Here is a 27177-nt window from a genome sequence, read left to right as displayed (position 1 = left end):
TCTGCCAAGGAACGGCAGGAAGAGCTGTCTGTCACCAACTCGCTTCACTGAGCGATGGCAGGGCACTGAGAGGTGAATGCTCAAAATACACAGACCGGGCCCGGGATTGTACTTGGCTTTTCAGGTCAGTGGGAAAGGGTGTATTATTTGATCAAAGCCATAAGAGGCAACCAGTTAACTACTGGCAGGAGGGAGGTTTAAGATCTTTATCCCACACCTAACACCAGAAGAAAAAAAATTCCAGATGTTGGATGGAAATGATGAAGCTCTACATGTGATTCTTGGTGTAGGGTGGAGAGTTCGAGCCCTGTGTTGGGGGCAGAGATTACTCAAAAATAAAATTAAAAAAAAAAAAAAAAAAAAAGAAGCTATAAAGTAACTAGGAAAAAATATCTAGTTAAGATGAGTGTTTAAAAAAAAAAAAAAAAAAAGGGGATCCCTGGGTGGCGCAGCGGTTTGGCGCCTGCCTTTGGCCCAGGGCGCGATCCTGGAGACCCGGGATCGAATCCCACATCGGGCTCCCGGTGCATGGAGCCTGCTTCTCCCTCTGCCTATGTCTCTGCCTCTCTCTCTCTCTCTGTGACTATCATAAATAAATAAAGATTTAAAAAATAATAATAATAATAATAAAAAAAAAAAAGATGAGTGTTTATCTCATCTTAAAGGCCAAAGCATAAAAGCAAACATCATCAATAAACCTCAATACGATGTTAATAACAACAAAATTAAAAGGTAAACAACTCACTAGAGATGTAAATCTGCAACCTCTAACACTTGATTTCTACCTTCAGTAATATGAAGATCCCCTACAAATCAGTAAAAATTAAAATCTACCCCCTAGAAAAACAGGCAACAAAGGAGGAAATGCAGATGGCTCAGAAACAAGACAAGTCAGCAACGGAAAAGCACAAGTCTTTAAACATTTTTATATATAAAAAAAAAAAAACATTTTTATACACTTTGTTTCAGTAATTGCAACTCCAGGGCTTTGTCCTAACAAAAATCTAAGAATCAAACAAAGGTTTCTGTGTGGAGATGTTCAGAGTCATAATCACAAGGAAAGGTAGAAATGAACAGAATGTCCAGCACTAGGGCAGGCCAGGATGGCACATTATGAATTATTAAAAAGAATGAGGCTGGGACGCCTGGGTGGCTCAATCGGTTAGGTGCTTGCTTGCCTTCAGCTCATCAGGTCATGATCTTCAGGTCCTGGGATCAAGCCCCCAAGTAGTAGTGTTTGTCGGGGCCCCCTGCTTAGCTGGGAGTTTGCTTCTCCCTAGCCCTCTGCCCCTCCCCCTTGCTCATGCGTGTGCGTGCGCGCTATCTCTGATAAGTTAATAAAATATGAAAAAAGGAAAAAAAGAACATGGCTGACCTTGACCCACTGCCTCGGTAGGCTCTCGAAGGCAGATCCTTAAAAGAAAGTGCAATCTGTAGAACAACATACCTAGAGACTATGTTTGTAAAACAAACAACTATCAGCACACATGTCTGTAATAAAACTGGCTAATATGTGAGTGCTTATCACATGCCAGGTGCCACTCTAACTTTTACATATATTGACACAATGAATCCTTATAAGCCAAGGGGTTAAGACCATCACTGCCATTTTACAGATGGGGAAAGTGAGGCACTGAATGATTAAGGCCCAAGTCAGTACACAACAAAACTGGGGTTTGAACCCAAGCACTGTGGCCCCAGAGCCCAAGCTCTTAAACGCAATGTACTGCACACACAGCAAGAAGGGCACACTTAATGTCACTGCCAGCAGGTGAGAGAGGGTCACCAGGAGAACAAGGAATTGCCATGCTTTGCTTTACATACTGCTCTCTGGCTTGAAATGTTTACAATCAGCAGATGGCTTCTTTAAGTTTTAAATCAATAAAAAAAAAAAATCGATCAATATGAAATTTCTGCCATGCAACCTAAATACAAAAAGGAGCAGAAGTGATCAGCATCTACCAGTGCCCCCTGAGAGCTGAGCAGCAAGCAGGACCAAACTGAGCAGCTCGTTTCACCTCCCCTATGTAAAGACAGAGATGGGGGGCGGGGTGCACCTCTCTCCTAGAGGACACTAAGTAAAGCCATATGGCTGAGTAGCATAAGGGTGAGCTCCTTGTCCATGTGGATCGCTGGAGGAGGAGATAAGAAGGGTCTGATGGCAAGGACACTTTCAGCCCAATCAGTTAGGCTCAGGAGCTCAAAGTCCAGGGGCCTATCTACACCCGATCTGGCCCTCGTGTCAAGTGATGTCTGCGTCAGCACCCAGAAGGTCCCTGTTTTCTGCCCTGTAATAAATACTGTAATAAAAGACATGTCAAGATCTAGGTTAGTGGGGATGGTGAAAGAGCCACCTATGTGGACCTCCTGATTTCATAAATGGGGGACTCTGGCATCAGTTCCTCCTGGGCACAGGCTGGGTCAGCTTCATGAATTAACAGCTGGAGCTGGGACGCCTGGGTGGCTGAGTGGTTGAGCAGGGCGTGATCCAGGGATCTGGGACTGAGTCCCACATCGGACTCCCTGCATGGAGCCTGCTTCTCCCTCTGCCTATCTCTCTGCCACTCTCTCTCTCTCTCTCTCTCATGAATAAATAAATAAAATTAAAAAAAAAAAAAAGCAACTAGCTACGGCTGGAGAGAAGGGGCAGCATGGTCAGAATGCAGGTCAGCCAAAAAAAAAAAAGAAAAGAATGCAGGTCAGCCTACCCAGGTTCCAACCCAGTGTCCATTCGCTGAGTGACAAGGATCAAGTGCTTAATTTTCCCAGGCCTCAGTTTCCTCATCTGCAAAATTGGGAATAAGAGTCTACCATAAAGAAGGTTAAATGAGACGTGTGTGTAAGACTCCTCAGCCCCTGTTAAAGGGGACTAGGGACTGTCATTACTGCCATCCATCTGAACCTGCAGAACAAAGCCCGAAACCCCTGGAAAAATCTCTCACCCCACTGGTCACCCACTGACCTTAGCAGCTGTCAAGCCCACGCACTTCTCTTAAGCCCCAATGCCACCACTGAGGTTGTTACCGCACCCCTCTCCTCCCTCCAGGAAAGGCTGCCTCCCTCCTTGTGCCACTGCCACTCCTCTATCTAGTGTCCAAGATGATGACAGCGAGAACGCTCGGAATGAAAGTCTGAACCCTCTACCAGGCTCCAACCTCGCCACCCCCCATGACGCTCCAGCCACATGGGCTATACTACTGTTCGTCCACACACCTAACTCATTCCTGCCTCAGCACATCTGCACTTGCTGTTCTTTCTGCCAGGACGCCTCTTCTCCTAGATCTCTCACAAGGCTGGCACCTTTGTACCGCCCCAGTCTCAGCTGTGTCACCCCCCCCCCACCCAGCAAAGCTCTCCTCCGAGCTCCCCAGCTCTTCAGCCTCCCACAGCCACCTCCACCTTCCAGGTGTCTCTCATCACTCTGCTTTAATCACTTCGGAGCACTGTTTATCCCCACCTGAAATATCTTATTAATTTGTTTACTACTTTATCCTCTGTGTCCTTTAACGTGAGCCTCAACGCCAGGAGGACAGGCGTTCTCAGGCTTAGACCCCAGCCCTCAGAATGCCCATGATGCTCACTAAATATCTGCCAAAGGAACAAGTCAGTGACTGAATGAATTAATGAATTCGACATCATTCCACATCAAATCTTTTCCCCCCTAGAGGAGGTAAATGTGTTGTAATCTCCAGAAGAAAAGAAAGCCCTTAGGTAGCGTGCAATATAATGCGTAACTGATCCCAAGGCATCCAAATGATTTCATGCGTGCTAGTGCTCTAAAGAATTTATGACCCAGACAACAGTGCCTGGGGTCAGAGCTTGCCCCTGGCCAGGCTACTAGAAGGAGAGCCTCTCCAAGGAGGCAGAGCCCTTTTTTGTTCTTTTGTCTAGGAATGGAGTTTCAGATCAGAAGAAATTCAGATGCTCAGAAAAACCTCTTGCCCTAAGCGTAAGGGTTTTAATCCCCTGGTGTGGAGCAAGAACTCTCTAGAGGCTGTAGGTCTGAAGATACATGGCCAGGGAGAGAGAACAAAACTGGAAATGTCAACAACAGCTTCGAGTCGTCTCTCCCTGGTTACACAGGGTAACACACACACACACACACACACACACACAGCTCCACCTGGCCGAAGGTAAGGCCTGAAGCACCTGTGCCTAAACAATGAGCTATCTGTGATGGTTCATCAGTTTATTCCTGAATCCAAGACCAGGCGTGCCAGTAGCAGAGACCAGGACACGCCGAATGAATGAGCACAAAAACAAAGAAGATCTGAATCACTGAAGGAAAAATGGCCAGCTCAGAAGCCACCAGCCCAGTTGTTCGATACTCATTTCTAATGTAAACAAAAGTTCAAAAGAGTCAGTACCCTCAGGATACCTAAATAATAGATGAGGGAGGTTTCTCTCTGGAGGAATATTCCAGCTAATAAATGAAGAGAAGGGCAGAATTACAAATGTCAGAATTTTTGCAAACCCCAAGTGAAATCATGGGTCTAGGAAATGGTGATTTACAGCCATTAACTCTACAGAACATGACACAAGAGAGGCCACGGGCTTTACCCACCTGCTGATGGACAGAACACGCAGCAACAGCCAGGAGAATATTCTGCCATCCCTGCCCCCGAAACACACACAAATATGTTCATGCATGTGTGTGCGTGCACGTGTGTGTGTGTGTGTGTGTGTGTACATCTCAAACCTGAATCTGATCCAGTCTTCAAACCTAACCACCCGTTTTCAGAAAACACAGCAGGGACAGAAGGACTAGTTTGCCACCACCACAGAAATACTATCCCAGACACAGATTGTGGGAGATCTACACAACAAATTATAGGGCTTTTCTCAACAAATAAACAATACAAGAAAAGGGGAGGGAAGACTGGGGGACCCACAGATTAAATGACACTTAACAGGCATGTGAACCAAATCCCACAGTGGACCTTGATTGGAACAAATCAATTCTAGAAAGACATTTATGAGATGATCGGAAATGTTAGCACTAACTGGATTCCAGATGACGTCAAGCAATTATTGCTAGTTATTTTAATCAGGGCCATAGTATTGTCATTGTGCCCTTTAAAAAAAAATCCTTCTTTTATAGATAAAAGCTGAACTATTTAACTTTAAAATCATCCCGTAGGGTAAGGTAGGCTTGTACAAATAAAACCAGAGTGGTTCTGGTTAAGAAGAGTTGAAGCTATTTTTTTTTTTTCACAAGGTATCTAGAGGCAATTAAATAGACAGCCTGAATCTGGGAAGAAGACTCGTGTCCACTGTCACTCCCCAGGGCTAACAATCAGATGACGTCTTCCTCCTGGGACTTTGTGTCAGTCTGGGTAAAGCCAGAGTCATCACTGTGGCCCCCTGGGCCCAGCACTACCGGCCTCTCTCATCCTCAACCCCCACCTCTGCTCCCTCCCTCACTCCCCATCCTTATCTTGCCCCAAATGCTCTACCCAAGAAACCCACATGACTCCCCCACTCCCCCCTTTTTTTTCCCCCACTCCCCTTCTTCACCTCTGCTCCAATGTCATCTGAAAACAGTCTGCCCTAACCCCACTCTCTAAAACAGCACCGCATGTCTTCAAAAATTAATTAGGGAACACCATGTGCTACTTACTCTCATTGTGCGTAGCCTTCTTTATTGTTTTTCACACCTATTATCTCTTTTGGACTCACTCTATATTCCTTCTTTCTTTATTATCTATCTTCCCTTTAACAACATAAGCTGCACGAGGGTGGAAATCTCATTTGTTTTGTTCGTTACTGTCTTCCAACTCTCAGAACAGTGCCTGTACAAAACAGATGCTCACAAAATATTTGTGTAATAAATCAAAGAATCAAAAGGGGCATCATCTTGAAGCACCATCCTTGTGTCCAGCAACTTCTTTAAAAGCCAGTTTTAGGGAATACTTCTGAACTAGTAAAGCTACTGGCTGCCTAATCCAATACAAAAGGGGAGTCTCCCTGTTTAATTTAGCAGAATCTGATTTTTAGCTCAGAACAAGGCCATGTGAAATAAAGAATACATTTCCCAGACCCCTTGAAGCCATATATGGTACTGCAACTGAGTTCTGAGCAAGTCTGTTAGTAGAATATTTGTGTGCGACTTCCATTAAGTCTTTTCAGAGAGACTGAGTGCCCATCTTCATCCCTTCTTTCCTGCTTGCTGGGATGCAATGGCTGGAGCCTGAGCAGCCATCTTACATCATGAGGTGGTAGGAAAAGGATGATGGATCAAAGAGGTAGGAGCAGCATGGCTCCATGGTAAGAATGCAGCCTTGGCCTGCTTATCACTGGGCTCCTTTATGTGATAGAGAAATAAACTTCTATCTCGCTTAGGCCATTGTCATTTTGTTTTATATGCAGTTTTCTATTATGTGCAGTTGAACCTAATCAAACTGATACACTAAGCTCAAAAAGCTCTACAGAGTGAATGGGTCCTATATCTACATAACTGTATAAAAACACCCACAAATTGAGGACTATTCCAAAGAAGAATCACTGTGAGCTGCAGAAAATACACCAAGAGCTATTGTGGAGTTGGTGAGAGGGTGAACACGGTAAAGGAAACAACCAAGGAAATGATGACATGAGAATCACAAGATTTTCAATTAGGTTAAGTAGGCTGCTGCCCCAGGATTAGTAACCAGAGTACAGGTGACCCCAAAATGACACAGGTTTGAACTATGCAAGTCCGTCTATATAGTTCTAACTATAAATGCACTTTCTCTTCTCATGATTTCTTTCAGTAACATTTTCTTTTTTCCAGCTTACTTTAAGAATACACTATATAATACACAGGACACACAAAACACGTGTCGATTGACTGTTTATGTTATTGGCAAGGCTTCCAAGTCAACGGTATGCAATTAATTAGTTAAGTTTCTGGGGAGTGAAAAGTTATACATGGATTTTCAACTACACAGGTAGATATGCGCCCCAACCCTCACACTGTTTAAGGATCAAGTGTACATAAAGAACACCTACAAATTGGTATGAAAAAGCAGCAAAAGTGATGAGCAAGCTTCATCCAGAAGAAAAAGATATTCAGGCTTATTAGTCTTCAGAGAGGCACAACTGAAATCACAATGAGATCCCATCTCATGTGTGGTAAAAAATAAAAAAGCTTTACCAAACCAAGCCTTGGCAATAATGTTCAGAGAACAGTCTGACAATATCTGATGGAAGTCAAAGATGCTCACATCCCCCAACCCATCAATCTCATGCCTAGTACAAACCCAAAAGAAATTCTCATCGATGCATATGAGGAAATGTGGGGAACAACATTCACAGCAGCCCACGAATAGCAAAGAATCTAGAAACTTATGAACTGTTCATTGGCAAGCAAATAACTGACACAAAAATGTGGTATATTCAACCAACACAGCAGCAAAAACCAGTCTGGGGGCAGCCTGGGTGGCTCGGTGGTTTAGCACCACCTTTAGCCCAGGGCGTTATCCTGGAGACCCGGAATCGAGTCCCACATTGGGCTCCCTGCATGGAGCCTGCTTCTCCTTCTGCCTGTGTCTCTGCCTCTTTCTGTGTGTCTCTCATGAATAAATAAATAAAATCTTTAAAAAAAAACAGTCCAGATCCATCTTAGAATCACAGTATCATGTGAAAAGTGCAAGTCCCACAAGACTATATACAGTACAATACCATGTGTATAAAGTTCAAAAATAAATCTTTTTAAATAAAGGATGATAAAAAGTTCAAGATGGTGGTGACCCCTGGGAGAGAAGACAGAGGATGGAACGGGACCACAACACAGGTTCATGTGTTGTTGCTGATGTTCTAATTCCTGGGTAGGCAACAGGCCAATGGCTGTTCGTTACAATAGAGAGGCACTTTTGCAGGAACCCAGAATACCAGTGCACCAAGGAGGGATTCTGATTAATCTGATGCTGTGTGCCCAAAGGCCATCTTTAAAAAATGGAATACATTTAGAAAGAGGTGCATAAGGATGTACACCAAGTTACTGACAGATGGGGCCAATGAGGCAGGAAGCAGGAGTGGAGGGGATGAAGTAGTAGGTGGTTTCTGCTTCATGTTTTGTGCTGCTGTCACTTACATATTCATTTCCACAAGAAATGTCTCCTGTAATAAACTCAAAAAGTATAGTGCCGTGGTTCATGGACTCCAGAGCCAGACCACCAGACGCACGTCGACCGCACTACTCCCTAAGAGCAGGAGGGAGGGAGGCCAAGAGAGTGGTAATGGTGCCTGCTTCAGGAGGCCATTGTGGAGATCCAGTGGGTTGGTTCATAGTCCTCTACACAAGGTAAGCCCTTATTACTATTATCATTTTAGTCTAACTTTAAACATCTACATGGGAAGTGTGAGCTGAGCAATGATCTAGTCAAGGTCTGTAAATGATCAGTTTTAACCCCCAGATGTGCTTCCTTCCCCAACACTTGAAGCCTCTGTAGGCGGCCAGGTCTGTTGCCTATCCCAAGTACTTACTAAGCAGATGGTAAATGAGTACAAACTGCCTCACTGCTTCTTAGGCTGGCTGAACAGACTGCATCTAGATGCCTACTTGCGTGTCCATTCTCCCTTCTTCAGTACTGATCCTTCACTCAGGGTGGTGAGTGAAGCTCGGCTTTAAAAACTGTATTTCTGGGCACCTGGGTGGCTCACTGGTTCAGTGCCTGCCCTTGGTTCAGGTGGTGATCCTAGGGTCCTGGGATCGAGTCCTACATCAGGCTCCCTGTGGGGGAGCCTGCTTCTCCCTCTGCCTATGTCTCTGCCTCTCTCTGTGTGTCTCTCATGAATAAATAAATTCTTTAAAATTTTTTTTTTAAATTAAAAAATAAAAACTGCATTTCCAAGACTTCCCTGGACAGGGGGTCAGACCATGGAGTTCTCTAGCCAAAGTACCACAAGTAGAAGTCAGCTAAAGGTATCAGGGAAGGTGGGATGCCTGGATGGCTTAACATTTGATCTTCTGCCTTTGGCTCAGGGAGTGATCCTGGAGTCCCAGGATCAAGTCCCACATTGGGCTCCCTGCACAGAGCCTGCTTCTCCTTTTGCCTATGTCTCTGCCTCTCTCTCTCTCTCTCTGTTTCTCATAAATAAACAAAATCCTAAAAAAAAAAAAAAAAAAAAAAAAGACTGGCAGGAGAGCCATTCACATGAACTTCAGTAAACTAGAGTTTGTCATTTTAAGGCATTATGTTTAGGGTGGCTTGTTATGTAGCAATAGAGAAGTAGAACCTCAATCTAGGTATACCACTGTAAGTTTCACGGAGCCAGATATATTCTGTAATTAAAGTACCACCTGAAAAAGAAACGGGCCAGTGGATCCAAGAGCCCCACATGCTGACAACAAAGATCCTTAAAATGAAAAAACATGAACCTTCCCTCTTATTTTGTAAAGGGTACTCACGAAGCACAACTGATCTATATTGAGGGTGATGAATCTATTAATCACTTTTATAATCAAAAGGCATTTAAGGTAGACAGTTCAACATTGTGCCAACCCAGTGAGAACCCTCAGAAAATGCATCTCCTATCTGGGCCAGAGGTGTCATTATGCTAATGCTACTTCATATTCATTCGCAAAGGCTTAGAGCTTAAGTTAACAAGGTAGTGAAGCAGGTTGGATACCTGCAATCTAATTAAAGAAGGCTATCAATAAAAATAGTAATTTGGGGGGGAAAAAGCACAGAAACAAAGGGAATGCGCATCAGCAATGGCCTGGCCAAAATTATGGTACACCCACACCACTGTGTTTTACGCAGCTATTATAAAGAGCAAGTGCAAGTGCTGCTTAAGAACTTGAAGCATTTCTACATGGTATTGCCATGTTAGAAATGTAAAATGCAGGAAGATGAGGGTAATATTGTCCCTTACAGTGTAACATTTCTCTCTACAGGATTACATAACCATGGGGGAAAGTATAGAAAGGTCTGTATAGTACTTGATTGTTACTATGAGTGAAGGATTGTGGGAGGATGGTGACATGGAGGTGGCACAGAGAGGAGTCCACAGTATAGGGACAGAAAAAAATTTAAAAGAGGCGTGGAATTAATTCATAAATGATCACCCCCATTTAGTGAGTGCTCTCTATGCATTAGGCACAGTGCTAACTGGGTCACCTGATCTCACTTCAACTTCTCATTTCAGGCAGGAACTGTTAATTATTCCCCTTTTCCAGATAAGGAAGCAGAGGCCCAGAGAAGGTACGCACTGTGCCCAGAGTGTGGGCAGCACTGGGACCTGAGCAATGGCCTCTCAGGAGGGGCCTCAACCCAACTCCAAAACCACCGTACTTGGAGCTTGAAGGGCAGAATTAAATGCTGTGGGAGCAGCTCCTCTGACACTTTGCACATTCTTAATATAGCGGCAGGCCCAGAGGTGTAATGATGTGTGATGCAGCAGGAAGTCCATCAGCACCTCAATCCCTCCGTGTTTCATGCTGTTGGGAGAAATCCGAGAGGGCTGCTGACCTGGCTCCACCGAGCTTGGGGAAGCCCTGCCCAGCATATTTTTACAGAACCAATTGCTGACACCAGGAGCCAGAGGACCGATGAAGAGGTGTCAGCTACCACAAAGACTCTTTGAGTTCACCGTTTAATTAAAATCTGTTCAGCCCCAGAACGAGAATTATTGCCCGTTAACACAGGGAAGACCAATAAACTGTACCCGGCGGTTAATTCTTATTTCCAAGGCATTCCCTGACCTTACTGCAGGAACACAGAGCAGGACCTGGCGATAAAGTGGGCTTTCCATATACATTGGGGTGTGTGTCTTCGATGAAGCCTGCCCCACCTGGATTAACACGCACACATCCTGCACACTCACCAAGGCCAAGGCCAAGGCCATCGGTTCCCTGCCACAAGAACCTAAGCTTCGGGGATGAGCCACTGGCAGGGCCAAGGCTGTACAGCCTGAAGGGGCTGAGGGACAGGAAGCTAGAGAGGGAGACCCAAGGAGGATGAAAGGGAAGGTGTGGGTATGCCACCTCCCCCACAGCTGCAGGGTTGGCGATGTTCTGACTCAAACCCCGAATGGGGACAGCTGTCCATCCTTGGACAATACTACTCCTGATATCATAAATTCAATCATAAAATAATTTATCCCACATCTACCCCATGCCAGGAACTGGCCTACAAGGATAGAGACAGAAGTCCCTGTGCTTTTATGGAGCTTACAGCTGGGGTGGGGGTGGGGATGGGGGTAGATAATCAACAGTATGTCAAGTGGAAGAAAAATTAAGCACAATAAAGGACTAAGAGTTGTGGAGAAGGTGCTATTTAGTAAGGACAGAGGCCCCGCCGAAAGGGGGACATCTGAGCAGAGACCCGAAGGGGGAGGGAGTTTTGGGGATACTGGGGGAAGTGTTCCGGACAGAGGGAACAGCCAGGGCAAAGGCCCTGAGGGAGGAACAGGAGGAGGAACAGGAGGAGGCCCGAGTTGCTGGAGTACAGCCAGCAGCAGTTGAGAAGTCAGAGGTAAGGCCAGGGAATTTGGGGGACTGCAGGTTGGGGTGGGGATCCAAGGACAGCTGACGCTCAACACCGCTGGGGGCCCAGGCTGTGGGCACTTTATAAGATTCACTGGAAAGATGAGTGGGTACTGCTCTTATTTGCCGTTTCATCAGATGAGGACCCGGAGGCCCAGAGAGGAAAGGGAACCAGCCCGAGGTGGCACAGCTCCTGGGATGCCCGCCGGCGGGCGCAGAGGTCCGCACCCCGCACCCCGCACCCCGCAGCTCAGCTCGGCAGGCCCCGCCGGACTCCTCGGGGCTGGGGGGCGGTGGGGAGACCAACAGCCTCCACTTGCTTCTCACTCCCTCAACACTCCGCCCACCTTTCTTCACCGTGAGGAGCAGACAGGTAAACATTTCATGCGGGGGGCGGGGGGGGACGGGAGACACGGGGGACAGAAAACAAAAAAGCCACCAGTCAATTCCCGAAACCAAGAAACACGTTATTACCTTTCTCTGCTCCACAAGTTACCGGCAAACTTAGCGAGCGTCACTCACCCGGGGCCGGCGGGAGGGAGCCCCGAGCTCAGGGCCGGCAGGTGCCGGGCAGGTGCCGGGCAGGTGCCGGGGCAGGTGGCCGGGGCGCCGCGGGGCCGGCTCTCCTCCCGCAAGGGCAAGGCCACCTGCCCGAGCGCGGCGGGCGGCCGGGGCGGGGGCGGGGCCTGCGGGCCGCTGCGGGCGTCCGGAATGCGGAAACGGGAACCCGCCGCGCCAGCTCCCACCGCCGCTTCCTGCGCGGCCGCCGCCGCCGGGGGTCCCCGCGTTCCCCGCGCGGGGCCCGCTCCCGCCAGCAGGCGGCTCCGCAGGGCGCCCGTCTCGCCCACAGTCCCGCGGCGGGGAGGCAGGAGAAGAAGAAGGAAAAAAAAAGGGGGGGGGGGCCTTACTCACCAGACACGTGGTCTGAGGAGCCTGAATGGGCTCGGGGAAAGCTCGAGGGTAACAAAGACGGCTCGCCCGTGCGCGCCGGCCGGGAGCCGCCACCTGTCCGCCCGCCGCGCGGGGCTGGACCCGAGGCGCCCGCAGGCTCCCGTCCGAGGTGGGCTCCCTCCCGGCCCGGCCCCGCCGCGCTCCCCCGCGGAGGCTGCGCAGCTAATGATTAAGCACCGCGCGGGCCCCTCCGCCGCCGGCCCTGGGAGCACAGCCCCGCGGCTCTGCCCGACGCAGCTGGAGCCTGAGCGCTGCCCCTGCACCCGGCGCCCCGCTAAGCCGCTCGCCGCAGTCCCCCCGCCGGCCCTCGCCGCCACCCTCCTGGCGTCCCCTATGATCATTCCTATTTCGCCGGTGAGAAAGTTCAGGAACAGAGCCGTCGCGGGCTGGAGGGCACGTGCCACAGCCAGAAAGCGGTGGGGTGGCGGGGTAACCCCAGGAGAGCGGTGCTGGGTTTCCAGTTCTAACCGCTGCTGCACCAGGTCTAGTTTCAAGAAGAGAGACCCCCCCCCCCACACACACACACATATACACACACTGGGCCCTAGTTGCTGCATCTGTAAAATGGGGTGAGTGTGAGAGTTGGGGAGTCTGTAGGGTGAGGGCTTAGCCTAACTCACAAAAAAAATGCTCAACAACTATCAGCTTAGAGTTCGGACATGCTGCCCTCAGATTCAATCAGATTCAGCCTCTACCTTGAAAATAAGGGTTAATTGTGGTCATGGTGTTTAAATCATGGGCAGCTAAACTAAAGGGGGAAAAAATTAAGATCCTTACTGCCCTTCTTTTCCGTAAAAAAAAAAAAAAAAAAAATACCGTTGGGCTTGAACTGCACAGGACCACTCATATAGTTCTTGTGTACAGTACTGTAAATGTATTTCATGATTTTCTCAATAACATTTTCTCCAGCTTACCTTATTCTAAAAATACAGTATACAATACATATACAAAATGTGAGTACGTGATCCATAAGGCTTCGGGTCAACAGTAGGCTATTAGTAGTCAAGTTTGGGGGGGGGGGGGGGAGTCAAAAGTTACATACAGATTTTACTGCACGGGGGTCGGTGCCCCTGGCCCCCAAGTTGTTCAAGGGTCAACTGTACAGTGTGTCTTAGGTGCTCACTGTAGGCCAGACACTGCAGTGTTCTCAGTGCTTTGCATACTTGAGTGCGCTCAATCCACTCAACAAACCTAGAAGCTAGGATCACTACTAGCCCCACTTGAGCTCCAGAGCCCACACTTATTCCTAGTCCCTCTGTAGTCTTGCAGGGCAGTAACTTTACACTGTGTCCATAAGCAGGAGCAACAGGCATCCACAGGAAACTTCAGTCTACAAAATGAATGGTCACTTTCAAAGACTGTTGGAAGGGGAGGGCAGGCTTATTAAATGGTAACTTACTTAAGTCCCATTTGTTGGGGCACCCGGGAGGCTCAGTTAAGCATCTGCCTTTGGCTCAGGTGGGGATCTCGGGGTCCTGGGATAGAACCCTGTGTTATTGTCAGGCTCTCTACTCAGTGGGGTGTCTGCCTCTCCTCCCCATGCTCCCCACCCCTGCAACTCATGCATATTCTCTCTCTCTCCCTCCTCAGATAAATAAAATCTTTAAAGAAATAAAGTCCTATTTGTTAATAGCAGAGGTCATACTTGTGAGCACTTACCACGTACCAGCGACTACAGGTAAAGACTTGACCTGTATCCTCTCCTTTCATCCACCCAACCACCTAAGAACCAGTCCTCAGAGGGGAAACTGAGCCTCTGCAAGGACCACCTTGAACAATTGGTCAAGAGCAGAGAGAGAAGGGAGAGCCAAGTGCTTCTGGGCAAAGCAAATGCTCTCAAACCTGCACAGTGCCCCTGAGGCTGCTGCCTCATCACTTAGTTTGGATTTGCCTGGATCCTCAGACAAAATATTGGATTTCTCAACAAGACCAACATCTCCTATGGTACAGGGACTGAGTATACCTTCTCGAAGGTGGACATGAGTAGAGAACAAAAGCAATGTCCTGAGTCAGGTAATTATAAAACAAAGTAAATACAATGACATGAAAATGTATGGAATGGGTATCAGGCTTCCACTTTGTTTTACTGACTTCTGCAGCAGATCCACTCATTTGCCTACCAATTCCAAGCCCCTCTCCAAGTCCTTTCCTAAATAGGACTCCAGTGTTATTCCTCTAGCCACTCTCCTCCCACCAGTCATGTGCCTGGTTCCAGCCTCTGCCCTGAGAGTAAATCCTAATCAGCTCTTACCTATGATTTACCTAGACATGGTCACAATGCCACAACGCTGGCCAATGAAATCTGAGGGAAATGTGAGAGGCGGGGTGTCTAGGCGAGGTTTCCTCACTTGTTAGAGATAAATGATGAGTAATAGATAGATGCTGTCTTTCTGCTGCAAGATGCTGTCTTTCTGCTGCAAGATATAACCTTATCAGGGTGTGACCACTGGAGTTGTGGCAATCGTCTTGTGGCCATGAGGAGAGTCCGAGGACACAGGAGACAAACCAAGGATGGCGGAGTGGCACAACACCAAGGGCTTGCTTACAGGCATTGCGGAAGTGCTTAATCAGTCAGTCCTGGTACTGCCAATCTATGGGCTTCTTTGTCATGTGAGATCATAAATCTGACTTCAGGCCAATATTATCTGGGTTTCCTATTCCAGATCAGTAATTCTCAAAATGTGCTCTCGGGTCCAGGAGCACTAGTAGCACCTGGGTAACTTGTTAAAAATGAAGATTCTCAAGCCAGACCTACTGAATTAGAAACTCGGGGTGGGGTCTGGCAATCTGTGTTTTAACAAGTATTCAGGGGATTCTGAGGTCTGCTCAGGTTTGAGAACCACTGCAGAAACACACAGTGATTAAGAGCTTGAGAGAGGGTGTCTGGGTGGCTCAGTTGGTTAAGCAGCTGCCTTCGGCTCAGGTCAATCCCGGGGGGTCCTGGGATCGAGTCCCACATCGGGCTCCCCGCTCAGAAGGACTCTGCTTCTCCCTCTGCCCTTCCCCTCTGTTTGTGATCTCTCTCTCTCTCTCTCAAGTACATAAAATCTTTAAAAAAAAGTTCGGAGTGAGGCCTCTGGAGTCATACTCCCTGAGTCCAAATCTGGCCACTACATTTGCCAGCTTGTGTGACTTTGGGCAAGTCATTTAATTGCCTCACCTGCAAAAAGGGAAATAATAAGAGTACTTACCTTACAGGGTTGTTGGGAGGCTTGGATGAGTCACTTTGTGGGAAGCGCCTAGCACAGTGCCTAGCATAGGGTAGATGTTATATAAATGATCTATTTGCTGCTGTTGCTACTACTATTGTTTGCAACCAAAGACATACAACTGACACAACTTCCTGACCAAGCTCCTCCAAAACTGGATCCAGAACTCCTTTACCTCTATTTTACACCCAGAATTCAGCCTAGTGCCTTGGGCTTCTAGAAACATGAGACTGTCTGGTCAGTGCAGGGGTGTGACACACACAAGGGGTTGATGGCCTTTGTCCGTCTCTCCTCGGACCTCCTCCCATAGCCTGAGCCTCTGGGATCCCAGGAGATACCCCGCGGACACTCCACGCTGGGCACCCTGCCAGCTCCTCTGCCCAGTTACTGATCCAGAAGGCCCAGAAGTTCTGCTGGGCCCCAGAGAGCACCCCCACCATGTGAGTCATGCCAAGCCTCCGGCAAGAGTCCAGGAGTGCCCTTCCCTCTGGGAGCTAGCTGTGATTTCAAAACTAGTAGCACCAAGATGCAGAAAGCCGAAGAATGACTAACGCCACCCCCAGGTAAGGTCCCTGCAGGAAGAGGCTGCCTCTTGCTTGGCTTACCAGCAAGACTGGGTATGGGGCTATGGGTGGGGCAGGGGTTCTGTACTCAACTGCAGTCACTGAAAGAGCAATGTGGGATGCAGAAAGGGCGAGGAGGTCCTAACCTCTGACCCCTTAACCCCCGCAGCAAGAAAGCATTGGTCCAGGGGATCCCTGGGTGGCGCAGCGGTTTGGTGCCTGCCTTTGGCCCAGGGCGCGATCCTGGAGACCCGGGATCGAATCCCACGTCGGGCTCCCAGTACATGCAGCCTGCTTCTCCCTCTGCCTGTGTCTCTGCCTCTCTCTCTCTCTGTGTGACTATCATAAATAAAAAAAATAAAAAATAAAATAAAAAAAGAAAGCATTGGTCCAGTCTGTTGGGCTCTGCGGAGGAAGCTATTGGCTGAACCTCAGAAAACTGCTAATATTCAAAAACTGTTGACCTGCAAAAAGGTAATTTCATATGGCTCAACTTAATACAAGCCAGGAAATTCACTCAGTGCAGCATCAAGAAGTTGCTCGCCAGCAAGCTGGAATGATGGTGGCCTCTGCGCAAGGGAGGTGAGTGCCTTATTTTTGGTCCTTTGGTTCCATGCATGTTTTCACAATTTAATGAAACTTAATAAACCAATCAACTCTGCAAAACTTCCCATCTCAAAGAAAAGTTTGATCCTAAGAGGTCAGTAGGGCTGTCACTTCTGTGCCCTCATCCTCTGCTCCAGCCACAAGGGCCTCCTTGTGAGGTCCTCAATCCTCACAAGGCCCCTGTCCCCCAGGCCTTTGCACTGGCTGCTGCCTCTGCCTAGACACCCTCACTGCTCACACTGCCTCCCCTTCTTCAGACCACCCTGTCTGAAACTTCAGCCCCCTCTTCCCCCCAATACTTCAGATCCCCTTTCCCTGTTTGGTTTCCTCGCCTTAGTGCTTTTTACCATGTGACACAGCACACATCTTCCTTACTTGTTTACTGTCTGGATCCCTGCCCAAAAGAGAGCCCCAGGAGGGGAGAAGCTTCTCTGTCTTGTTCCCTGCTGTCTCTCTGGTGCCTGGAAGAGTGCTCGGCTCCGTGAATACCCACTGAATGCCTAAGCTGAGTAAAGCAGATGCAGAGCCACTATTTAGGGTGCGCTACCCTCAGACCCCACAGTGCAGGTGTATGCCAGAAACATGGGGGAATCAAGCTAAGCTCGGGACAGTGTTCCTAACATTTTCTCCACCCTGGACTCACCTCAGGGCCTCTGAAAAAAGAACTGAAGAGGGTGAGGGGGGCTGAAGTCTGAGGAAGCCAGAGGGGCTGAGGGAATTCTGCGTTCCTGCCCACAAACGGAGAGTGTGGTGTAGACACAGGGCATTGGAAAGAGGAACTTATCATGACAGGGAAAAAACACCGGCCTCTATCTAGCAGGATCAGACCAGAGCTCCTGCTCCTGCCAGCCATCTCTACCTCCCTGGCTGGCAGACGATAAGCAGAGACCCCAAATGAGGGGGGGTCCTCTTTTCCTGCCGTTTCCACATAGGGATTTCTGTCCCCCATTCACTGTTGAGAGATAGTTCCCAAAAGAACAAATGCAATGGGAGCCTCCACACGTGTGTAGGGGTGCATATATGTGGTAAAGGAGTTTTAACTGCTGGCTTGACCAGGAACAGCATCAGGTCCGAGGCACCACCCCTCTGTCTGTCTGTCACAGGCTGCATCTTGCCCCTCCTGTTGTCAAAAGTCAGAACTGAGGGACACATGGATGGCTTGGTGGTTGAACATTTGCCTTTGGCTCAGGGCATGATCCCAGGGTCCTGGGATCGAGTCCTGCATTGGGCTCCCCGCAGGGAGCCTGCTTCTTTCTCTGCCTCTCTCTCTCTCTCTCTCTCTCTCTCTTCCTGGGTCTCTCACGAATAAATAAATAAAATCTTAAAAAAAAGATTTTATTTATTTATTCGTGAGACACACACACACACACACACACACACACACAGAGAGAGAGAGAGAGAGAGAGAGAGAGGCAGAGACACAGGCAGAGGGAGAAGCAGGCTCCATGCACCGGGAGCCCGATGTGGGATTCGATCCAGGGTCTCCAGGATCACGACCTGGGCTGAAGGTGGCACTAAAACGCTGAGCCACTGGGGTTGCCCCAATAAATAAAATCTTTAAAAAAAAAAAAAAAACAAAGGCAGACCTGAAAGGGGGCACCTTCCCTGCCTCCTGCTGCAGTGCTAGAGGCAAACCAAATGCTGGCTTCTGGTTCTGTGTGGGGCCTTAGCAGACCCATCAAAGGAAGGATCTGTGCTCTGCTGTCCTGAGGGGAGGCCGGGGGAGGAGCGGAGGCCTCCTGTTGAAACCCGTCCTCCGTCTTTGGAAAAAATGTGGGCGGCGCACCGCAGTCAGGTGCCCAAGGGAAGCGGATCTCGGGAAGTGGGACCTCTGAGAGCGGCTCCGAGGGCCAGTGACACCACCACCAGTGCCCAGAGCAGGGGGGAGCATGGGGCTGCTGGAACCTTTCCCAATGTCCTCACTGCTCCCGGGCACTGCTTTTCCAAAGGGGTTTCCAAGGCCCCCAGCCAAGTATTGACTCCCAGAACGTAAATGACAACAAGAAAACAAAACAAAACAAAAACCCTGTTTTTGTTACACAAGTAAACTGGGCAGAACCAGGAAGCTCCCCCATACCTACACTTGAGCTCAAAATACACAAATTCCGAGGGAAATTTGTTGTGCTTGTTTCTAACTTTTCATGGTGAGACATTTCAAACTCAGAAAGGTTAAAAAAAAAAAAGACTATAATAATCCCCTATCCGCCAGCTTCAACAGTTGCCAGCTCAGGGCCAATCTTACCTCATCTTTATTCACCCATACACACTGTCCCTTCACTCCCAGCCCGTCCATATTATTTTGAAGCAAATCCTGGACACCTTTACAGTTCACAAGTATTTCAGAACATAGGTCTCAAAGATAAGGACTTTTGTCTTAAGCAGAACCACAGTATTGTTATGGCACCTAAAAAATAAGAACTCTTTAATAATATCAAATAACCAGTTAGTTTTTGTTAAAGAAAGAGGGAGTGCACGCTCCAGAATCCTAGAAAAATTTCATGCCCAGAGTGGTGATCAAGCCTCCAGTCCCATAGGAGCCTGAGACCTGACACAGGGCTATCCCAGAACAGGAAGACAGAGTCCGCACGTGGAACAGAGAGGCTGGAACTGGTCAGTCTGGTCCTGCCTTCCCACCCCATTCGTCCATCTGTCCTTCCACAAGGGACTGCAGAGTGAGTGTTAAGAGCCTGGACTCTGGAGCCAGTGGTTTGGGTTTGAATCTTGGCTTGGACTCTAGGCAGCTTTAAGACCTGCACCTCTCAGGACCTGTTTCCTTACATGGGAAAGGGGAAGAATAATAGTACCCACCCCATGGAGTCATGGTGAGGATTAAATGAGAAATTACATAAAATTACATGAAAAGCAGCATGTTTATACGCAGTAAAAGCTCGGTGAAGGCTGGCTAGTTGTCATTAGGTCAGCCAACAGACACTTTATTGAGCATCTTTTACAAACCAGGCACTGTCAAGCAGCAGGAGAAGACAGTGGTGAAGAGGTTAAAACCCTCCTGAGTCACCACCTGGGGACAGGGACTGGCACCAGGCCACTACTTGGGGACATGAGCAAACTGAGAAGCTCCAGTACCTGCCTTGTTTGGGTAGGAGGCCCAGATTAATCCTGCCCCTGAATACTGAATCCCTGAATCCTGGGGACAGTAATTAGAAGTCTAGAACAATGATTCTCACAGATGAAAGAGGAAAGCACTGTGGCATCCCTCCCTCCCTTCTCCCCCATCCAGCAATACCTCTTTGGATCAGGGCAAAAAAGGCCAGGGTAAGTGCCCCTGTGGCTGGGCTCCCTGGGATATGCCACCAGGCTCCCACAGAGGGCCACAGCCTCGAGGGACAAGAGTCAGTGGCAGAAAGAGAAAAGAGGCTTCATTCCCAAAGAGTAGTTTATTTTATTTTATTTAAGATGTTATTTATTTAAGAGAGAGAGGAGAGAGAGAACATGGGTGGGATGGGGGGAGAGAGAAGCAGGCTCTCTCCAAGAGAAAGCCAAGAGCCCAATATGGGTCTCAACCCCACGACCCCAAGATCATGCCCTGAGTCAAAGGCGGACGCTTAACCACTGAACACCCCCGTAGGCACCCCCAAAGAAGCAGTGCATTAGAATGGGCTTTCAATAGACTGGGGTCCTTTTCTTGCCTCCCTCACTGTCCCAGGCCACACTCCTCCTCAGGCCCCAAAGTCCCCTCTTTCCTGTTTCCACCAAACCTAGAGCTTAAAGTGAAGAGAGACAGTCACTCAGGTCTACCCCAGCAGCAACAAAGACTCGAGGATCGATGCTGACAAACTCTGTGAATCCATTTTATAGGATGAATCCTTCCTGTAGTTTTTACTGCCCCAAACTCAGAGCCCATTCTCCTCAAACACTAATATAGCAGATACGACACAGATTTAAGAGTCTGGTCTCCAGACCGGAGTTCAAATTCTGCCTCCGTCACTTCCTAACCTCGAGCGAGGGGCCTCACGTTGCCAGACCTCAGCTTCCTCATGCATACAACAGGGAGAGGCACGGTCCCTGCCACCTCAGAATGTGTGTCACACCTGTCAAGCACTAAGCACAGTGCCAGGCCCAGAAGGCACCTATGATGGAGGACAGCTGTGAGGTTAGCTATACCCACCTCTGGTTAAATATGCTTTTCATCCAGCACCAGCCTTTATTCACCAAGATAAAACACATCTTCGGTCTAGCACCGTGAACTGCCACCCTTGATTTACAGGTGAGTCTCGTGCCCTCTGCTCACACTGTCCAAGATGTGCAGCTACGAGCATGTGAAACATGCCTGGCGCAAACAGAGATGTGCTGAAGGCGTAAGACATGCATTGCATTTTGAAGACTTAACATGAAAAAACTAAAACATATCAATAATTTGTCCACTGATGACATGTGAAATGATAATGTTTTAGACCACATGAAATACATTATTAAAACTTATTTCTTCCACTTCGTGTTCTTCTTTTAAATGTTGCCTTTACAAAATTTCAAGTTCTGTGTATGGTCCATCCACATCAGTGGCTCATGTTATACTTCTAATGGGCAATACTGCTGCAAACCCTTGAAAGCCAGTGTCTTCTCATCCGACTTCATACTGTCAGCGTCTGGCATGGTGCCTGGCATGCAGGCTAGGTAGACAAAAAAGGTTTCCTAGATGGCTGGATAAAAGAGGCTCTCCACACTTCTCCTGGTCTGAAAAGGGCCCGCTACTGTCTTCACACCTTGCCAGGCCTGCCCTTCATTCATGCAACCCATAAGGCCCAGGCTTTAGCAAATCGAAGTGGACAGAGTCACGGTGGCAAGAGCAGGGTACTGGGGCCCCTGCAGGACCAAGTAGCTCTGCAGTTGCTAGACAGTATTTTGATACACTGACAGTCAAAAATGTAGGCCTGGTGCTTGGAAACACTCTCTCCCCTGCCAGCCCAAGTCCTCCTTTTCGGAGCTCACCCAGATGGGACACTCACCTTATCCACTCTCCATGCCTCAGGCGGGAAACCTTGTTTTTTTGAGGACAGGCTCTGCTAAAAGGCCTTCAATTCTGAAACCAACCCCACACCCCACCAGAAACTGACCCCTGTGAATCCATCAGTGGAGACGATGCCACAACATCCCCAGACCACTCGTGCTGCTACATGGAGGTACTAAACACAGCCTGCAGCGCTCTGTATGGCAGGCAACTGGGCAGGAAATGCTGCCACTCCGTAAACTCGCCTGGGCCTCGTGAGGACGGCCAAGGATGAGGGGCACTTTGGCGTGTGGGCAGAGTCTGAGGTCTGGGATCGGCTCCTCGTTTGTCAACTGAGTCCCATACACTTATCTGCTTCATGGGAGTCTTGTGAGGAACTCACTGGGGAAAAGTGTGGAATGCTTAGGAAGGCAACTAGTACAGAGTAAGCACTGAGAAATGTTAGATGCTATTATTATCATTATCGTTACTTCACAGAAATTAAAGCAGTGTGAACTCGAAAAATGGGATTTCGCCTTTCTCCAGCCACAATGATCCTGTTTTGTAGCCAACTCACTCCCACCGCCTGGCCTTTGTATAGGCTGTTCCTGCTGCCTGGAATGTTCTTCCCCCAGCTCTTGGCACAGCTGGTACCTCTTGCTCATGCAGGTTGTACCATCCAGGTTACAGTAACCAGCCCTTCCCCGCCCACCAGCCTGCCCCATCAGCCACTCCAAACCCCTCACCCTGTTATTTCCTCTATGATACTTAAACCATCTAAAATTACCTTGTCTATCACGGGTCTCCCCAACTAGAATGTGAACCCTAGGACAGTGAGGATCTTTCTGTCTTGTTCACTGTCCAAGCTCCTTTAGCCTCTAATGCTCTACTGCCTACTAGATTGCTTACTGGATGTGTCTTTGCAAAGCTAAAAGAAATCCCAGAAACAACCTAAATGTCCAGCGACAGGGGAAAGGTGCACTAAAACATGGTCTCTTCATACTGAAGAATGTGGGTCTCGCTGTTAAGGAGAATGAGTCAGGGGCACCCAGCTGGCTCCGTTGGTAGAGTGTATGACTGTTGATCTCGGGCTTGTAAATTCGAGCCCCATGATAGGCACAGAGATGACTTAAAAATAAAATATATATTTTTTAAAGATTTATTTATTTATTTATCATAGACACAGGGAGAGCGAGAGCGAGAGAGAGAGAGAGAGAGGCAGAGACACAGGAGGAGGGAGAAACAGGCGCCACGCCGGGAGCCCGATATGGGACTCGATCCCGGGACTCCAGGATCGCGTCCTGGGCCAAAGGCAGGCACTTAACCGCTGAGCCACCCAGTGATCCCCTAAAAATAAAATCTTTAGAAAAAAATGAGTCAGATCTGTATGCAATGACTTGAAGGAATATGCCCCCTTATTAACTGAAAAAATCAAGTCACAAATATGTGTGTCTTGATTCCCTTTTGCGGGAGTGGTGAGGCAGAAAGAAGAAAACAATCAATAGATGCATACACACATCCTTACAAGCACAGAAAAAGGCAAGGGAGAGCGCATCTACCAAACTTGCCAAGGGCAGAAAGCATATATGTTGTGTTCACTGCTGTATCTCCAATCCTGACAGCAGATACTTAATAAATACTCCCTGCCTGAGTAAATGATTACCTTCCAGGGAGGGGATTTTATTTTATCTTATTTTTTTAAGATTGTATTTATTTATTCATGAGAGACACAGAGAAAGAGAGAGAGGCAGAGACACAGGCAGAGGGAGAAGCAGGCTCCATGCAGGAAGCCCGATGTGGAACTCGATCCTGGGACCCCAGGATCACGCCCTGGGCCAAAGGCAGGCACCAAACCGCTGAGCCACTACTACTTTCCTTACTTCTCTGTGTTGTTTGAAATGTTACAACAAGCGTGCATAACCTTTTTAAAGCCAAATCCAAACCATTCTCACACACACAAATCAAGTCCATGACCAGAGCCCTCCTGAGCAACAGGAGCAGTAACAGTCTTAAAGAAAGCACAGATGCATGAATTGGGCCAGTAGCCTCTCATTCTAAAAGCTAGAAACAGATGCTTTGAAGGAGATGATGGCTTAATTCTCTTATTAAAACATAAATACATTTAATTTAGATTTTGCGAGTTAAACCCATAACAAGGTTAAGCTATTACCATAACTGGCATCATTTTTTTAAATCTAAATTTGAAATCTATCAGCTAAATAGGTTTTACAGGGGGAAAAAAAGGCGCCAATTACTGCACATTCTAAATTCCATTTTTGATTTACCACCTGACAACTGCAATGTCTGAAAAACAGGCTCACATTTAACTCTTAGACCATTCCACACAGACTGCTAAAAAGCCATGTGCTGTTGTCACTAACAACGAAGACCAAGATTTCTTTAAAAGTCACTGCTTTATCTCCTCGGATTAAAAAAAAAAAATAGGTAAATTTGGTGGCCATCACAAATGTTACTCAGATCACGGGTTCCCATCATCAAATGAAATCACAATGACAGGTTTCTGCCAACAGACTTAAACCTACACAGGGATATAATAAATTCCCTTCCCAGCCTCTTCAACGGCATGTGCGCTGCCTCCCCAAATGCCCGGGATGGCTGCCTTCCCATACAGAATATTCTAACTCACTGACAGAGTATAACTTTTGAGAAAGAAATTAATGACTCGCCTAAAACGTGGTGGGGGAGAGGAGGGATGGGCCCCCTGGAAATCAAATCTTTATGCCACAGCTGGGGCCACCATAATCAGGCCAAGTCCACATTGTCTTCTCCGCCCCTTACTAATGTTTTACATGCCTTAATCCTTGATCTAAAAGAAACAACTCAACCTCATCGGGAAAGACCATCTCCTGTCCCCAAAATGGACTTTGGGTGCCCACAAGATGGGAGACCATGATGGGCCAATGAATATGGCGTTTCTATGAAATGGCAGCGCCATCCTGCTTGCCAACCAGCTAGACCTGGGAAGGCTGGGGGAGAAGAGTGACTCCCAAGTTTCTGGCTTGGGCAACTAGGTCACTGTTGGCCCATTTGCGGAGATGGTTGTGACTACTGGGTCTGAGAAGAGAAGTTTCGGTTGAACATGCTGAGTTCATGGTGCCCAAGGGACAGTCATCAGGGGACATCAAGGAAACAGAGGCTCCGCATCTAGAGCTGGAACTCAGGGGGCTAATATGGCCTTGAGACAGAGTCACATACTTGCAGCCCTGGGGTGATACATAAAGAACTGGGGTGAACGTGCTGGCTTGGGGGGAGGAGTGTAGGAGAGGTGAGCAGAGGGCTGCTGACAGCAGGCCAGTGCCATCTCTCCTCTGGCTCTTATAGTATGAATGTTCCACAATTCAATCTTTGGTGAATAAAAATTAGGGGGGAGGGCACTAATCTCATTCCTGCTCTGCTCTGTAAATAAACAAAAGCAGCCAAGACCTATTAAGAGAAACAAGATATGTTTATTAAGTGCTTATTATGCACCCTGCCCTGTGCTAAACGCTGAACATGAATTATCTCCTGGAATCATCAAAACAACCCTGGCACAAAATCCTGTGACTACCATTTCACAGATGGGACACTGAGGCTGGGAGTGAACGTGTGGGGGAGCTCAGGGCTGTCATGTCACAGCCCACAGTGAGACAGTCTCTAGGCCAGATGGAGAACACTGAAGAACAATTATAATACATGAGAGCTGCTACTTAGTAAGAGATGGCTCTGGACTAGGAATACAATCTCAGCAAATGTTACAACCCTATGAGGCTGATGCTGCCATCCCATTTTACAAATGAGGAACCTGAGGCTGCAGGAGAGGAAATCAACTAGATGGGAGGTCTCCCCAGGAGGCCTGACGGAGACTACAGTCAGAGCCCCACCCTCAGAGGGTCTCTGGGACGCAGGGAAAATGCTGAATAAATGATAACATTTATTGAATGCCGACTATGCGCCAACTGCTGTTCTAAGCACTTTACACACAATGTTCTCACTGCATCCTCAAAACAACTCCATGAGGTGGCTGCTATCAAAACCCCCATTTTACAGATAGGGAAACTGAGCCACGGAGAGGTGAAGTCAGATGCCCAAGGTCACACGGCTGATAAATGGCAGAGCCTAAATTTGAATTTGGGTCTCTTCCTTCCAAACCAAAGCTCACAAAATAATTTCAGTTAACAGCAGCCATCCTGCACTGAGTGCTAAGTATGGACTTGGCCCCTTACACGCACACCCTCAACTAATCTTATGCTACAGATAATACCTTCACCCTATTTCTTGGGAGCCAACAATAGCGCAAACATGTAGTAAATGCCTTCCATGTGCCAAATGCTTAATTCGCCATATCTCAACATCTCAATAGAATGCCCAGCAAAAGGCACTCTTCCTTCCGTTTTATCTAAGGGAAAACTGGGGTTCGGTGCGGTTTCCCTAGATGGCAGCTCCCGAGTGGCAGAGGCAGGACGCGAACCCACCGCTACCCGACTCCCACTCCATGCTCCACCATACAGTGCCGGGTAGCATGTCCCGAAAGTTGAGCCATGCGGGCACAGGTCCGGCCAGGTCCGGAGGGCGTGAGTCCCGGCGCCGCCGCCCCCAACAACCGGTGCCCACACCCGGCCGTCCGCCGGGTCTCCAGCCCGCGCTGACCTCGGGGTCCGAGTGGACATCGATTCCCGCCGCCACCCTTGCGTGAGGCCGCCCCTGCACCCGAAGCCACATACCTGGGCGTCCTAGCTGCCCGCCCCGCGGGCCCCACGAACCCGGCGTCCGGCCCCGCGCTGTTCGCTGGAGACGCCGCCAGCTCCAGTGGCCCGAGTGACTTCCAGGCTGCCCACTTCCAAGCCGCTTCGCGCGAAGCCTCCTGGGAACTGTAGTTTCGCCCTAGGCGGCAGCAAACTGGAAAAAAAAAAAAAAAAAAAAAAAAAAAGAGGCCTGACGCGCAGGTACTGCCGGGAGCAGTAGGCGCAGCCCCGCACCGCCTTCTGGGAATGGTAGTCCACCTGTCGCCTCGCTGCCGCTCCAGTCTCCAGAGCACTTCCGCAGCCCCGAGGGGCGTGAGGGATGGAGGCGTGTCTTCTGCAGACTCCAGCCCGGTAGCCGAGCTCTTGGCTTCGCGAGGGCGGTTTTTCCCTTTCTCCCAGTCCTGTCCGCCTCCAACCTTCCTCCGGCTGACTCACCAGCCCTTCTCCGCCGGGCGCGAGGCACTTACCCCGAGGGCGCGAGCCTCGGGAGAGGCGGGGACAGCGGAGCTGTGCGCTAGACCCCCAACGGAGGGGAGCGGCAGAGGAGGGCGTCTTTGCGCGCTCGCGCACGCGCGCTCGCTGGCCAACACGGGCCTAAATGCCGCGGGCCCCCGCGGGGAGACTTTTTTTTTCCCATTCGAACGCGCGCGCGCGCGCGGAATCGCGCTCTGGGCTGCTTCCTACCGGGCAC

At 48.7% G+C, this 27177-nt stretch overlaps 1 protein-coding gene across 3 annotated transcripts in view; it reads right to left on the bottom strand.

The window, feature by feature from the left end:
* Positions 1–27177, bottom strand: part of SIPA1L3 (signal induced proliferation associated 1 like 3) — a 234407-nt gene extending 207230 nt beyond the window's left edge. Inside the window, exons 1-2 of one of the 3 annotated variants that reach the window (XM_072751505.1) lie at positions 26745–27177; positions 26466–26640 (exon numbers count right to left, since the gene is read on the bottom strand). The gene's annotated coding sequence lies outside the window, so the exon portion shown is untranslated. Of the gene's footprint in view, positions 1–11944; positions 12082–26465 lie in introns of those variants that run through there. The other 2 variants (XM_072751507.1, XM_072751511.1) reach the window with 2 other exon arrangements.

The sequence above is a fragment of the Vulpes vulpes genome, chromosome 1, assembly GCF_048418805.1.
Source record: "Vulpes vulpes isolate BD-2025 chromosome 1, VulVul3, whole genome shotgun sequence".
In the NCBI taxonomy this organism is placed as follows: domain Eukaryota; kingdom Metazoa; phylum Chordata; class Mammalia; order Carnivora; family Canidae; genus Vulpes; species Vulpes vulpes.
Note: the sequence above shows the minus strand (reverse complement) of the source record. Positions and strands in the feature narration are given on the sequence as shown.